At 36.9% G+C, this 14,877-nt stretch overlaps 1 pseudogene; it reads left to right on the top strand.

The window, feature by feature from the left end:
• Positions 1–559: 559 nt before the first annotated feature.
• Positions 560–6,272, top strand: LOC128202834 (interferon-induced protein 44-like; annotated as a pseudogene).
• The last annotated feature ends 8,605 nt before the right edge of the window (positions 6,273–14,877 follow it).

Raw genomic sequence — 14,877 nt, 5'->3', positions numbered from 1 at the left:
TGTGGAACTGGACGTACCTACTTTTTCGGTACGTTTCAGTCGTCTACACTATTCCTACAGTAAAACAGTAGCGGTAACCAGCACCCTTGAAAAATTGGTCTGCATTAGGCGGCTACGGTAGCGCGTCGATGTACGGTAGCGGTATTCGAAAGGATATACATGATCAAGTTATAGAGTGTTTCATTGCGTATGTAGTGTAAGTATTTAAGAAATTGAATATGAAAAAAATAGATAGTTTTGCTTATTTTCGCTCAAAATGCTTTTATTTTCGTCTGAAAGAAACCAGTCTTTTAAAAAGCTAAATAAACATCATCTTAGTATCGACTTATTTCGAAAATAATATATTTCGTTTTTTACTCATACTTAAAGCAAATAAAATAGTCAATTTTGTTTACCAAACATCGGCAACACAATCCGTTGCCTGAAGCCATAAGTTATTTCAATACCTAGGGACCGGAAATTAGGAGACCGGATGAGACCGGATAATACGGTGAGAGACCGGGAAAAAGTATCGCCCGTATTATTTCTACATGACCTATATGGAAAACGAAAGCGAAATTACATTTTATTTGTGGAACATCAAACAGGTAAACACGTTTTTTTGATTGAAATTTTGTTTATAGGCTGTTTTATTTAATTATTTTCTCTTAATTTACATTACCGGTGTATATTTGTCATAGTTCGAAAACAACTCGGACGATCTACCCGGAAATATATAAATCATTAATACTCTCTTAAAACCTACGACATTTTCAGAAAATTCATATTGTCAATGCGTATGAAACAGAAACCGGAAATCATTCAAGCATACGTGGCGAGAGGGGCTGGTAAACGTTAAACGGTTTATTTTACAACGCCACCGGAATTTTCATAATCCATGTTTGGTCCATTTGAGGTCGCTCCTAGTGTATCAGTCTTGTAGGTTGTGGTGCATACTTCACAGGTAGAATGTTAGTGTCCCTCCTACTCTGATATCCAAAACGCGTGCTCCTTTGAAAATCATTGACACACGGCATCCCCGTTTAACGTCGCTCTCGGAATACGGTCAGTATTTATTATTGGGATTCCTACATGCGACCCCTGGGTTAATAGTCATCAGTTAGAGCACGATGGCCAAGTGCGTTGCATAGGGGTAGACCCAATGTGTTACGTTGTTCCTTTATATTAAAGGCACTCATTAATTGTTTGTTAATGCACGTTTTACAAATACAAACAAATTATATATTACGAAAAAAGTGGCAAATCATTAGGAGTGTTAAAGCTAAGATGTTGACAGCTGGAACCCTTCAACAAATGTTTATATTTGCTCAAATATTATCTTTATAAGACCACAATTTTGAAAAACGTTAGCAACGCAATTCGCAAAAGGATTTCGCACATAATGTAAAATTGTCATCATTTCAGATATAAAAAGTCTATCAGATCTTTATCCGTCATTGTGGCAAATTGTTTGGGGCCTCGCATTTATTTCTTGACTATACCGGCATGGGTTCGCTCCGCACTAAAACCATAATATTTATTTTTAGTTTATTTTGTACTACTTTTATGGTATTTTTTTCTGCGTTTAAAAGCTGTTGCATTTTCGTAAAAACTATTTTTTCATTTTTTAACAAAACGAGATAATTGAGATAATTTAAAACGCTAAGGTTATCTTGCCAATGTTCTTAGCTTTATTAACAATGACACATTATATCAAATATCTTATATTTTATTATTGATACCGTTATTTACAAATCGATGTCGACTTAAACCTATATGGAAGAAAATGTCATTTTCACGGACTTTACATTGACTTTAAATACATTCTCATTGCGACGTCTGCAATGGACGATATCTATGCCACATACATACATTGCTAATTGTAATTGTTGAAATAATATCCAAACGAACAGACTTACGATTTTTCTAGCAGGAATTCATTATTAATGAGTTTTTTAATAAGTCTACGGCGATTTGTACTAACATGGAACACTTTTTATTTTTATGACTTTTACAATAACTTTCAATTTCATTGGCCCTGTGTACCTTTATAAAACACATATGCGTTGTACAATGTTTATTGTTAATTCAGATAAATACCTCAACTTACACACCATATAAGTGCAACATGGCTGGCCAGCTGACGGACGCTTATATGGACCAGCTAGAGACGTGGATAGGAACAGGGCCAAAAACCTTCACCCTACTGTACAAGATAACTAGGGATGGGTGTGATGCCACCATCTTCCACCAACAGTGCGACAACCAGGGCCCGACTGTCACTGTACTGTATAACACCAGTGACTCTGTGTTTGGAGGCTACGCGGGTCAGAGCTGGCATAGTCGGAAAGCATGGATTAATGATAACACAACCTTTTTGTACCAGCTTCGGTTTTCTGGTAATGAGAAAACAAATAAATCTCCTTTTCAAGGTAGTAAAGCAAGTAATGCCTTTTTTGGACATACCACTTACGGACCAACGTTTGGAGGAGGTCATGATCTTCACGCATTCGCTGGAAAAATATCTAACAATAGCGGAACCTTTGCACTGAACGGACATATGACATTTCACTCATACGACAGCCAGGAGCTGACCACTGACCAGATCAACAACGGGCACATGGACGTCACAGAGTTGGAGGTCTACAAAGTGACAGGTAAGGCCATCGTATCGGGCCCCTTGGGTGCACAATCATAACGGTCCCTAAGGATGCGCACTCGTAACGGCCCCAGGATGCGCACCCGTAACGGCCCCAGGATGCGCACTCGTAACGGCCCCAGGATGCGCACCCGTAACGGCCCCAGGATGCGCATCCGTAACGGCCTTAGGATGCGCACCCGTAACAGCCCCAGGATGCGCACCCGTAACGGCCCCAGGATGCGCACCCGTAACGGCCCCAAAGATGCGCACTCGTAACGGCCCCAGGATGCGCACCCGTAACGGCCCCAGGATGCGCACTCGTAACGGCCCCAGGATGCGCACCCGTAACGGCCCCAGGATGCGCACCCGTAACGGCCCCAGGATGCGCACCCGTAACGGCCCCAGGATGCGCACTCGTAACGGCCCCAGGATGCGCACCCGTAACGGCCCCAGGATGCGCACTCGTAACGGCCCCAGGATGCGCACTCGTAACGGCCCCAGGATGCGCACTCGTAACGGCCCCAGGATGCGCACTCGTAACGGCCCCAGGATGCGCACTCGTTGTTTTGCCCCTGTGATGCTCACTCGTGACAATCCCCTTTGATTTGCTCTTGTACCTGGCCCCTTGGATGCGCACGCGTAACGGCCCCTGGGAGTTGCGCACTCGTAATGGGCCCCTGGGATTCACACTCGTTACAAGCCCCTTGCGCACGCTTAAAGGGCCCCTGGGATGCGCACGCTTAATGGGCCCCTGGGATGCGCACGCTTAATGGGCCCCTGGGATGCGCACGTGTTTACAACACAAACTATCCAGTTAATCCGTGTTTCTCCTATCAAGTAGGATGTTACTGTCCAATGTTCTATGATTTATGTTTGGTATCGTTTCAGATGGAGTGCGAAAAGTGAAAACGGAGACTCCAAAGGAGGTCAAACCGTGGCGAAATGCTCCCGAACTCAACGACAAGGCAAACATCCTTAAAATAATGAAACAATGATAAATGACCACAATCATAACTACAGATATGAAGCATGTGTAAATCATAAACGATTATATTTTCATTATTTAATCATTACTTAATATTTCCATGTTTCATTTGTGATGTTTTTGTTTGAGTTAAAATGTTCTATAAATGCAAGCCTTTTTTTCTATAATTTGGTTTTTATATTTAGCTCCTCGACCAACTGAAAGAGGAAGTCGCCACATTCAAGCCTCAGAGTGAACTAGACCTGACCGAAATCCGAGTCCTCCTTCTGGGTCCCGTGGGCTCCGGCAAGTCAAGCTTCTAAAACACAGTGAACTCTGTGTTCCGGGGGCGCATTTCACAGAGGGCGCGGTGTGGCACTTCCGTTCACAGCATCACCACAGCGGTCAGCTTGCATTATTTATTGAAAATATAAGTAATGAAACAGAGCACGTCATATATTTGGATTGCTGCATTCAAACTGCATTTATTATACGGTCATGTGTGGACAATGATTCCTATAGTATACATTGTTTAAATTTTTAAAGCATTTAGCTGTATTACAGTTAGTTGAGAGAATGCGTCTAAGCTATTCAAATTTGTCTTAATGTGTATGAAAATCCAACGTTTGTTTGCACCCCTAAACCAATTTTAATTCAATATCAGTACAAGCCATATACGGTTAGCAAACAGGGCGGCTCTCGACTCCATTTCCGCTTGTGCGACACGCGCGGCCTTGAGGTCAGCCAGGGGCTTGACCTGCTGGAGTGCAACTTCCTGTTGGACGGTCACGTGCCCGACCACTACGAGGTACTGTTGCCTTTCTCAATTGATTAATTCATGGATTAACGCAGGCTTCCTTTTCGGCAAATGAAAACATCTTACCATTCGAATGGGAACAGTAATTTGTACTAAATTTGTCACCAGAATCTTTCTGCTACAATGTTGATTTATCTTATGATCCACAATGCGTAAGTTGTTGTAGGCCAGGTATTGCTTTAAGGGAAATGATTAAATATACAGCACCTGCGTTATTACGAACGTCAACATGAATATATGGTTTTCTTAACTGTATTAATATTGTCAATAAATATACTCTTAATAAAGGACGCATAACATGTACCTGATCGTTATCCAAATCCAACCCCTCCAGTCTTCTTACCGCTGATACTCCGGTGTTTACGTTTTACCGACAGGGCTAACTCTGTGTGATGATATATATCATCAATAATAATAGTCTTACGGATGCATAGCAGTTATTCAAATTCAACAACTCGCATTACCCCTCTGGAACTCCGATACTCCGAACTCCATAGTTAACTATGTGTACTGATATATTATGTATATTTCCAATTCAACCTCTCGCACTACACCTGGTACTCCGATGTCTTCGCTTTATCGTGATAGTACGTATGTGTGATTATATGTATATTTCCAGTTCAACCCGGCAACCCCTATCACCCCTGAGAGCCCGGGGTTTATACAGAAGCCCGGCCTTGCTGACAAAGTCCACTGTGTGTTATTTGTACTTGAGGCAAACACGGTTGACGACTTGCCAACAAAACTCGTGGAAAAGATGAACAGCTTCCAGAAACTGATGAACCAGAAAGGTATGGGGTCGGTATTTAGAAAAAGGTTATCTTTCAAATACAAAACAATTATTTTTACGACCACCAAACGCAAATAAGAAAGTGCAACCAGGATCAAACAAATAAATGTTTATTTTAATTAATAGCTACGTTGCCAAACATTTCCCATTTAAGAAAGAACCACAATATTGCTAAAAATGTTTTGATCGATTTAAAGTCAAATCAATTAAACGCGATAATGCATTAAAAGAAAAACAACAACATAACATTGTTTACACCAATCGATTTAGTGCACCTATATATGTAAACGCAATAAGTCACATTGGTTGTAATAAACTCAATTTTTGTTTTAACCACAGGTATTCCCCAGGCTGTCTTGCTGACAAAGGTGGATGTAGCGTGTACAGAGGTCGCGGAAAACGTGTCCAGTGTCTTCCGGAAGACAAACGTGGAAAAAGCCGTGGACACAGTTGCCAAGCTTCTAGGTATGTTGTCACTTCAATATATTTACAACAGTCCGTAATGTGCCCTATTTATTCAGTGCTGTCATTGTTTTTAAAATTGAAGCCGTCGCCTTACTTCTGAGTATAATCAAGCGATATTTTGTTATGAAGTGCCCTGACCAATTGATTAACATGTAACTTTTAAGGTATGACGTCTCCATTACGTAATATGTATTTAAGTTGGGTAAAAAATTCTCAAAATAATGTTTGTATTAGTAATAGACATGTTTTCACATGCTCAATACACGGTAAATCAATGACATTGTTTCTTCAACTTTTATACCTCAAGTATCTATTAATTTTATAGCATTATCTGCAATTCCTCCAAATACCATTTTGTCATGTCCCTATTTTTCTAGGGCTGCCTCGCAACAACGTACTTCCGGTTAAGAACTACGAGAATGAGGTTCAGCTGGAGAGCGCCACAAGCGCCCTGGCCCTGCTGGCGCTTCGACAGGCGCTTTACTTCACCGAGGACTTTCTGGAGGACGTGGTTGATAAGAAGGCCTCGGTCAAGGCCGCCCGGGGAAGGGGTTTAAGTGGAGGTAGTGGGGAAGGCAAGGGAGAGAGGGTGGAGATAGGGAGTGATAGTGCTTAAGGTGGGGGAGGAGAGTCAGGGAGGGGTGCTGGTGAGGAAGTTGTGGAGGGGAGAGAGGGAATGGGAGAGAGTTACGAATGAAGAAGAAGACGAAGAAGAAGACCCGTGATCAACTTCGTAGAATACAATGGCTTACGTGTACAAAAGGCGAGCATATAAACAAGTATATTTGTATTAAAATAATAGCAACTGTATCTTTAGTATTTGATCAACAGTTTACAAATGACATATGACTTATGTACTATATCCATGTACTCAATATTTAAACTAGGTTAAAATTATAAACTTCTTGCAAAATAACTCCAATAATGCATAATTTAGTAATGATATTTGATATAGTGTGCCTTAACTATTCTCTCCAAATGATACAATAACATACCCATGCACTAAATGTGATAAATAATGTTAATGCACTATTTTACTAGAGTTACTTACGTGACAAACTTTAATTAAATTGTCCCGTCCCCACTCTTATAACATATATCGCCCAGTTAATTTTTTTTGGGTTATGTTCAATTTCAATTTACATTGTTTTATACGTAATATTTGAACGCTTTCTTTCACTGCAATGTAATATTTTCAATCAGTATCTTAACATATATGTCAATCGCACGGAATACAAATCTATTCTTCCTTCTGTTCACCATATACGAACTCATTTTGTGTCGAGGTTTTATCTCTTTACAAAACAATGTATGTATTATTTCTACATTGATAGAACTGAAAAATCCCCGAACCTAACAGCCATAAAATAAGATGGGCGTAACTAATTTATTAAATAGATCTTAAACATGTTCCGTTGATATATTTATCAAACTTCGCAGATACTGTTTCAGTTTCACTTTATATGCATAGTGTTTTATTGCATTCCATAAAAGAGCCCCAAGATGTAAAAACAATACCTAAAAACACTATTCTTATACAACGTTTGTATATGAGTCACCATAATCGAATTATAAATTTTACGGTAGTATACCACCTTTCCTAAATATAACAACATTTGTCTTATCTTTATTTACAGATAGCTGTAACAGTATCATGTAAAATGTTTAAATTATATTGCACTTCCTCACTTGTTTTTGGCATATATTACAATATCACATGCATACATCAATAGAAATAATTTAATTGTGTCAATATCTATTCCTTTGGCTCCATTCAAAAATAATTTATCTTTTAAGGCATTTAGGTACATAGAAAAAATAAACAGGCTTAAACATTCCCCTTGACGAACACCAAGAAAACTATCAAACAATTCACCAGCTTCTCACCAGGAGAGGAGGTATAGCAGTAAGAAAAGGAATGACAAGATGTATACGTTAATATGTTCGCCTAATAATTATTGAAATATCGATTAGTATGAGGTTTATATTTGTATATTCTAAAATGTTCTTGCTTTTGTATTTTTTAACATGAACAAATTTTTTTATTTTTTTCTGATACCGTTAACTTACGGATGTCCGTGAATCATCTGCTAACTTGCTCTGCTTTGCGACATTGTTTTCAACTGTTTTCATTGTCCGATATTATCCCATACATTTTATATTTTACATGTTTGCTATGTTAAAAAATGTGTATAAATTAAACATTGAATAACATAAGACTATTATCTTCTACAACTGTAATAAATTTCTTACAGTAAATGACAATCAAAAATGTAACCTGAGGGAATAAAGCATACGTTTCGGTTTCTAAGTCATGTTTTAATTTAAAAATGAAGAGGCATATTAAATTTATAACGAAAAACGCTTTGAGCCCTGTAACACGTCCTGTATAAGGGCACGTGCATCACGTCCTGTATCACATCGAGTTTGGTGTGGTGTTAAAACATGCATTTGTGAAGCAGCGTCCCCAAGAGTGTGTTATGTCAGCAAATGAACAAAAAATATAACTCCAATATTCAGCAAAAATGAATAAAAAAATGTGTTATTTTCAGTGTTTGAACGTTATTTATAACAACATTATAACCACTGGTGAAATGAAACCCACCTGTTACTGAAATCAACACATTTGTTATATTACTTAGATGAACTAGTGTGAACACGTTAGCCCTCAACACAAGGCACTATGTTGATACGGAATTGGAAAACGACAGTTGCATGATACATAAAAAACAAACCAAGAGTTACTGATTTTTCACAAAAGGTCATTGAAAAGGCTATTGATAGGCATATGGTAAAATACACAATAACTAGAGATACAGGTGTTCACAAACGTTCAGAAAAGTTTATTAAAAAGAGTGAAACTTGAAATATTTTAGAACACTCATGTCTTAGCATAATAGTTATAAATCCATTAAATGCCGACAGCACGTCTACGATCCATCCACGAGTCCATCCCGTATTCTATAATGAATCCACTATAATGTCCAGGTTTAATGTCGTTGCATAATTATTGAAACAGTTTGCTTAAATATTATGGATGCAAAAGAATGGCAGAATAAGTATTCAAACATTCGGTAATCAGCAACTGAACAAAAACAACATCAACAACAATAATGGCCTTAATACAAGGACTCCACGCGTACTTTGACCAGCCCAATTGCGTTCATTTCCCCGATAATGACATCAACCCTGCAATTCATTTCTTAAATAAATCTCAAAAAGTAAGCAAAACGAATCAGACAATGTGTTTATTTCTGTTTATGATCGTTTTTCAGTACAACATTATAACCACTGTTGAAATAAAAACCCTTTTGTCACCGATATGAACATGTATGCTCTGTTACTTAAACTAATGTGTTAAAGTAAGCCAATGTGGCTCCGGCTTTTCATATTTTTCTGCAGGTGATGTCTGTATCCGGCCTTTATATTTTTTTGTATTTCCGTGTTTTTGTTTTGTATTATGCAGTAGGTCTTTATCATCCACAAAACCAATTAGAAATCCAAATTCTAACAAATTACACACTATTAAATCATTATAGCAAAATGTCCTTTACATCAATCTCATATATCTTTGTCTGTTTTATCATTTATTCGATTCCGACATCCTTCATAATTAAATTTCCCAGACCTTAAATAGTTTGCCTTTAAACACCAAGGAATGACTACTTTATGGCAAACACTTTTGATAAAAAGAACATTACCAAACCGTCTTATCGTCTTCAAACTGAACATTATTTAACACTTTGGAACGAGGACGTGGGTTCGAAACTCGGCCGAGTTGAGCTCCTGATGGAATTGGCTTGTTTAAAACACAAGTTTCTAAATAATGAAAGTCATCCCCCATTTTCCTTCTCTAATTATATCTCCCGCAAAATTGTTGCACAAAAAAGGCTTTAAATTTAGAAAACAGAAATGATAATTTTGACACATACTCATTTTCAACAAATTTATGCGACCGTTCCTTTCTGTGGATGTTATTTTTAAATCAGAAATGATTTCTAGCTCGCCGGTCACAAATAACTTAAATGTTAGGTTTTCAAATGAAATGCTTTAAGTCACAAACTCATATCTCAGTTGTGAATGTGGATCCTTTTGCGTGTGTTTAACTTCGTCTGCTGATTTAGCTTTGAACTTCGGTGTTTCCTTAACTCTGCTTCCGCACTACCTTTTGATGCACTATTAACACCATCCAAACTGAATAAGCTGTCCGAATCGCTTTCACTCTCCGACTGCGTTTCAGAAATTAAACCTAGCTTTTTCAATCAACCATTTTGTTTAAGTTCGACATTGGTCAAAATAAAGTTAAATTTACTTCATCCTGCAGTTGACGTCTTTGGAATTGATACAGAAGGTTTAATGTTTTTACCGTTTTCAGCTCCTTTACTCTCTACTTTTTCTCTTCCAATCTACGTCTCAGATCTTCCCGCAGTCTTAATCGTCTCCTCTTTCTCCAGCTGTTATAATTCATCCAGCATCACCGCTATTTCTCCTTCCGAATCCGATCCTTCCTCGTCCTCTAAACCCGTCTCGAGTTTCATCTTTAAAGATTCTCCATCACCATTGACCACCGAACGTTAACATATTTTTCCAGGAGAAGCAAACAGGGAGACCAAGCCCGCTGACGACTCTGGGGCTCGTCCACCAGTATCCTCTCCTTAGCTCTCTGTCAAACCTACTGAATCCATCTTTTTATAGTTTATAATATTTCTTCTCCTAGCCGCCAAAATACAATTAGATAATGAAATTCCAAACAAAAACGTCAAAAACTCTACATTTTTAAAGAACATATTGCAGTCAATTCGTCAACATTATCGATTCCAAACCTCTGGTTAAAATTTCTTGAACTTTGGTGAAATAAAGCTCGCTCCAGATGAACGTCCAGGGGATCTCTTTCAACGATTGAACAACCTTGTTGAAGATCATAGTCTTAAACATGATGGTCTCATTCAACAAATTGGGGTTTTGCCTGAAGCTGACGATGAAATAAGCCCAACAATAGAAACTTTCATTGTTTTAACATTGCTTCGCCTAATTCACCGAAATCTCTCGGCACTCGTAAACAACGTTATAGTACTGAATTACGCTCGAGGACAATCAAAAGAAGTAATCAAAGTGCTCTACAAAAGGATGGTGTAAAGCCTCTCTCTATTATAGATGCAACTCGTATACAATCGGTAAGCACCTGCCGTATACGTAGATGAGTGTCAATTAGACAAAAACGTGTGATGGAACTTAACGTTTAAGTGCGAAAGATGAAACAAAGAACTGTCCATTTCTTATTTAGTTAAGGGAAGAAATAAAAGGACTTAATCAGGTAATTTCCTTGCAAATGCTTTACCTACTTGGTACCTTTATTCATGACACACATAACTATGTTCAAAATAATTTTACACGTGTTTTGTGCTATATATTAGAAAGATTGCCCAACACACCTTGTAACTTGAATGTGTACTTGTAGACCCCCCTAAAAGTTTTAATATAGTCTACATTTATTTTGCGATAAACGTGTGATTATCATGTTCGCAGACACTCCTCGTGATTTTGTAAAATATTGGCCATTTTCGTTCTTACATCAAAATTCCCTATGTTCGAGCCTTTCTCCATCTCAAGTAGACAACAAACCATGTACTTTCTGCGTTTCTCACAATCTATGTGTACACGTACACACCAGGTACACCCTACGCTTCTTGCAGGTACAGTTTTCATTCCAATGATTCGCGTTCAAACCATGTACTTAACACGCTTCGTGAACGTAAACATACCACCAGCGTTATGAAACCTTTCTTAAAAAACTGTTTATGCTTCTTGAAGCCTATTACATACCTGGTGTTACAAAGACGAGCGCCTCCCCTTCCCCGAGTTCCGCCGCGTTTTTCGCCAGACAAGCCCCTAAAGTCTTAATTCCGTCGTCAGGTACAGTTCGCTCCATGCGGATGTATTTTTCCTCACACGACGCCGTATAGTTAATCCATTTTACTTGTTGGTTTGAAAGCTGCACTCTCACAGAAATACCAGTTTTACAACTATTTATTTTTTTATCTTGGAAAGAGCATTTTTTTTGCTTAAATATCTACAAACCAATGAAAGATTCCTGACAAAAAATCAGATCGTAGATTTTTATATTTCCGTTCGAAAATTAATGTTTTATGCCTTAAACCGTTACTAACGGCTTAAGAAAATTGCATAAAACATTAATTTTTGAACTGTGATCTTATTTCTTGTCAGCAATCTAATATAACTCGTGTCCATGGATTTTCGCAAAAATGGCTCGTTCCAAGACAAAATATCAAAAATTGGCAAAATGTTCAATCTGTGAGAAGTGATAAAATAGTAAGCATAACATACACATGTTGATATGCTGTTCCTTATTATCATTTAATTCATTGTAAAGCCACCCTGGATCTCTTTTAATCAGTTTTATGAAAAACTTTAACGTACTCGCTTACCCGAACGTACATTTAACTCTACATGTATACAAGTCTATCTATGTTTCTGCATATGTACAACATCTGCAGGCATTGCACTTTGCTGATAAGAACCAGAAATGACCTTGTTCACATTTGTGATATTTCGCCAGGTTTATCAAATATCACATTACTGGGTGTACTTAAGACATACGATAGTACAGCCGGTCCTCATATTTGTTAAGATCGGCAAAATAATGAAACTTGTGGTAAACATATGTCTACTTGCTGTTGTTTCTCACTGAATGACCAAGAAATAGGTGATTGTAAGAAAATAAATCAAGGCACATTCTCAATGTTTATTAGAGACTTACAATCGTAGAAAGTTTTTTTTCTAAAGAAATAAACATGGCCTAATGAATGAAACGTTTGTTCATATTGCTGGTTTACTCTTTTCCTTTTATACGTTATTGTTGGAGGTTTCAAACATTTTGTTTACTCTTGCAGAAGATTTATGAACGAAAGTTCTTTCAAAGTGTGATAATTTTCATGAAAACAAAAATTCTACTTACACCGACACGAGTGTACGCCGAAATGTATATTGATGTTGTAGGCGCACGGACAATAGTTAATAGCCCAGTGGGTACCTTACCCATCAGAACTGGTATATACAAAACACGATGAAGATAATGCCACAATAAAGGAGACTCAAGAAAAGTTAGTCGTTTGTTAATATAACATTTAAACCCGAACAAAACTGGTTTATTTAACATGTATATTAATATACATAACATAGCTTAGTTTGATTATTAAATCGATAAAGTTCAAAGCTTAACAATTTTATAAGGAGCTAATAAGTTTGTAATTATGGAACATTTTTACGACATATATTTTTCAAAAGTAAATTATCTCCATTTATCCCCAAAATAAGCGCATGTCCTATAGAATTTGTAATGGCAAAATGAAATAATTATGATTTGCATTTAAAGTTATGGATAGCAAACTGACGATAAAATCTCAATGTTGAATAAATGACGCAGTATTACTTAAATTGTATATACTATTGAATCAGGTATTGGTTGTTAAATATTCTGTAAGGTTCTGCGTTATGTATTGTAAGAACATGAAGTAATATATCCTTGTATATGTAAAGGAGAAATATTCGTAATTTAGTTAATGCTATTAATGTTAGCATTCTTCAAATATGCCTGTAACTCGAAAATTGCAAGACTTTATAAAACGACGCTCTAGGTGAGTTCTATAAACTGCTGTAAATAAAGCCTTTATTCGACGCTGGGAAATACTGATAAATGTGTTTGTATTGCCCACCCATTGGGAAATCCAGACCTCATGAAAACAATAATTACATGAAATATGTTGTACATATACTGCCCTTTTAATTTTTCGTGGGTGATTTCCAATTTCAATTTACATCGTTTTATACATGATCTTTGAATATTTTCTTTCACTGCAATGTAACATATTGAACCAATATTTTAAAATGCATGCCAATGACGTAGAATACAAATATATTCTTCCTTGTTCACCATATACAAACTCACTTTGTGTCGAGGTTGTTACCCCTAATCAGTTCTTATAAAACATTGTTTGCATTATTTCTATATTACTAGCACTAGAAAATCCCCAAACCTCATAACCATAAAATAAGATGCGCTAATTTATTTAACAAATTTAACATATGATTCGTTGATATGCTTATTAAGCGCTGAATATTCTTTTTCAGTTTACAAAGAGTCTTATTTGCCAGACTTGAAAGTGTTTATAACAATCCATAAAAGAGCCCTACTTTATGTGAACAATTATACCTTGTTTGACACACCGTCTATTTCTGAGTCACTTTCATGAAATTGCAAATTTTACGGTAGTCTACCGCCTTTTCTAAATGCAAAGTGTTCGTCTTATCCTTATTTACAAATACCTTCAAAAATCATCTGCATACATCAATATAAATAATTTAAATGTTTCAACATCTATTCCTTTGGCACCCTTAAAATTTCAATTCATCTTCTAAATTATGTAAGTAAAAAGAAAAAACAAAACAAACGGGCGTTGAAATAATTACGGGCTTAAACATACCCCTCGACGAACACCAAGAAAACTTTCAAACAAATCACCAGTTTCTCACCAGGAGAGGAGGGTATCATTAAGAAATATAGGAAACCAAGAAGTGTACGCAAATATGTTCGCCTAATAATTATTGAAATATCGCTTGGTATGTGGTCGTTTTTTTTTTTTTGGTATTTTCTAACATTAACAAAGATTGTATTTTTTCTGATACCGTTTTGTTGGCATCCTTTACTTACGGATGTCCGTATATCATATGTCTATTCCATGTAACATGCTCTATTTTTCGCCATTGTACTATGCTGTTTTCTTGTCTCATATTATCTCATACATGCATATCTTACACATGTTTGTTATTTGATAGATGTGTTTGAATAAAAAATTTCAATAACATGGTATCTGTTATCTAATACAACTAATTAAATTTATTAAAGTTAATGACATACACGAATATAACTTACAAATACAACGCATCATAAGTTTCGGTTTCGGGATTGTTGGGATAAGAGTGAGGTTGTGCGGTACCTAACGATCCTTGATAAACATACCTTGTTTTTTATATATATAAAGTATGTATGCACTGTGCTGCTTGTGGAGTTTTGTACTGTTCTTCCATGTTTTTTGTTTGTGATTTTATGTTTTATGGTTTTTGTGTTTACCTAGTGCCATTAAACCGGGTTTATGTTTAAACATTTTGTTACTGGTCTTGTTTCTGTAGCTTTTCGCATAAAT

The sequence above is a fragment of the Mya arenaria genome, chromosome 9, assembly GCF_026914265.1.
Source record: "Mya arenaria isolate MELC-2E11 chromosome 9, ASM2691426v1".
In the NCBI taxonomy this organism is placed as follows: domain Eukaryota; kingdom Metazoa; phylum Mollusca; class Bivalvia; order Myida; family Myidae; genus Mya; species Mya arenaria.
The sequence above is the reverse complement of the archived record's forward strand: the minus strand, read 5'-3'. Positions and strand labels throughout refer to the sequence as shown.